Genomic DNA, 2,253 nt, shown 5'->3' with positions numbered 1-2,253 from the left:
CTCACAGGCAGAAAAAGCTAAATAACGTCGCAATCAACGTTCAATATGAGTACACACGGTCCCAGGATGCAATGAAATGCGCGCCCGGTTGTATAAAGCATCCAAATACAGCATAAAGTAATAAGTAATGCTTGTGTGCTACAAACAATGCCCGCATGGACGCTGGCCGGGTGTCAACCGTAGCAACGATACTTGGATATTTATTGAAATGCAGTACTTACCCATGTTTAGAGTATGCTTCATATGATATTAGCGAACATTAGATCTAAATGTAGCATAATTACAATTACACAATATAAAACGAAAATAGCGAAGATTTGTAGTGATTTGTAGAATCAACTGTCAAGTCAGTCAATCCATTCATTGCCGGAAATTCGGAAACAGTGTGACCAACATCCAACATAGATGTAATCATAGACATAATATAGTAAACAGGACTGCGCACTTTTACCCAAAAAACGAGCCGCGTGAAACAATTAGTACCACTGACCTCTATATTTACACACAGTGGTAAATATAGAGGTCATTAATTTGTTCCCGCCCGCCATCTTAAATTATGAATTAAGAAAATCGTGCAGAAACAGATGTGCCATAAATCTGGCAGTAAGTAAAATATCAATGATAACAGACTTCACTATGTCATGGTATGTTCTTACTTTCAAGAAAAAATAATATGACGTCGTATGTATTTCGCTACTGTAAAAACACTACAACATATATCAGTGCGTTTAAATTCGCGAAAATTTGTGAAAGCCCTCTTAAGAAAAAAAACATCGTAATTAATATTAAAAAACCCTAAAAATAAGTTCCTGGTTTTAATACATTACATGATTTTGCATTCACTTAGATATAAATAAACTTTTTGATATATTACATGATTTTGAATTCACTTAGATATAAACTTTTTGAGTAATGAAAAATGTAGGCAAAATACGAGCGAACATATTGTCAACAGACGACATAAGCGGGTAAATTTTTTGGATGGATGTTCTTGTCTATCGCTAGAATATATGTCAATGGTTCGAGGTGAAATTTTCCGAGTTAGTAAAGCCGAGTTTAAATTATGAAATGGTCACACTCTTTCCGAGTTTCCGGCAATGGATCATAGAGTATAGAAGAAACTACCATGTATCAATGGATTGACATTGTCATTCATTTGACATTTGATTCTACAGTTTATTACACAAATCCGTTACTTCTACCTTTTTTCGCTTTATATTGTGTAATATAATTATACTATATTTAGATCTAATGTTCGTTAACCAATATCATTTGAAGCAAACTCTAAATATGGGTAAGTTCATTTCAATAAATATCCAAGTATCGTTGCTGCTGTTCTATTCGCTTGACACCCGGCCGGCGTCCACGTGGGCTTCGTTAGACAATACCATTAATTTATTTGGCTGAATATGGATGACTTGCCCAACCAAATAGTTCTCATTGCATCCTGGAACTGTGTGTACTCATATTGAACGTTGATTACGACATTATCTCGCGTTTTCTGCCAGTGAGATAACATAAGCCAGTGAGTGAGGCATGTGCATTGCGGCTCGCCGTGACCGCGCTCTCGCCGCTGCTGCTGCTGCGGGGAGCTTGCAGGCGGCACGCTTGACTAGTGCACCGCTAACTGCGCACGTGTGTACGCTTACAGGGTTGTTGGGGGCGCGTGAGGGGTGTTCTGCCGCGTGCTCGCTGCCGGCGCAGAGAGCTGGCGGGCACACGGGTGCGAGTGGCGCTCGTGCGAGTGCCGCGCCGAGCTGTGTCGCACGGAGCACGAGTGACGGTACTCCCTTCATGTTACTTCAGTATGCTGACATCCTGTAGTGTAGAATGCTGACTGCGACACCACAACTATTATGTTCGTGACGGAATTACGTGAGATAGATTGTGAGGACAAGTATGGTTTGGACGGTGACGTCCGTTGTCACATTTGTTGTTCAACATGGCTATGCATGTGATTCTAGCAACCCCTATGAAGTGTTAGCAGGGGGTAGCAGTAGAGAGACACCAGATAAAGTATGTGTACTATTACCGTGTACTATTATTCTAATTTGAGAAATAGTATGTAACATCAAGATAGTCCGTTGAAGTCCATTAAAATTATCCAAGTATGCGTATAGTGCTAATCTATAGTTCGGCCATTCAGAGAATGCGTTCCTGACACGTCGCGATTGAACTGACGACGTAATAACATTCATTGATTATTGATATAATAATGTTGTTTTAATGCTCCTCAATTGTTAAAACGGTAAA

At 39.8% G+C, this 2,253-nt stretch overlaps 1 long non-coding RNA gene across 1 annotated transcript; it reads left to right on the top strand.

Annotated features, from left to right (window-relative positions):
- Positions 1-1,168: 1,168 nt before the first annotated feature.
- On the top strand, positions 1,169-2,031 carry LOC124644633. The gene is made up of 2 exons (XR_006986093.1): positions 1,169-1,294; positions 1,652-2,031. It is a non-coding gene; the product is annotated as an uncharacterized LOC124644633 (long non-coding RNA).
- Positions 2,032-2,253: the final 222 nt, after the last annotated feature.

The sequence above is a fragment of the Helicoverpa zea genome, chromosome 30, assembly GCF_022581195.2.
Source record: "Helicoverpa zea isolate HzStark_Cry1AcR chromosome 30, ilHelZeax1.1, whole genome shotgun sequence".
In the NCBI taxonomy this organism is placed as follows: Eukaryota; Metazoa; Arthropoda; class Insecta; order Lepidoptera; family Noctuidae; genus Helicoverpa; species Helicoverpa zea.
This window is presented reverse-complemented; position numbering and strand designations above follow the sequence as displayed.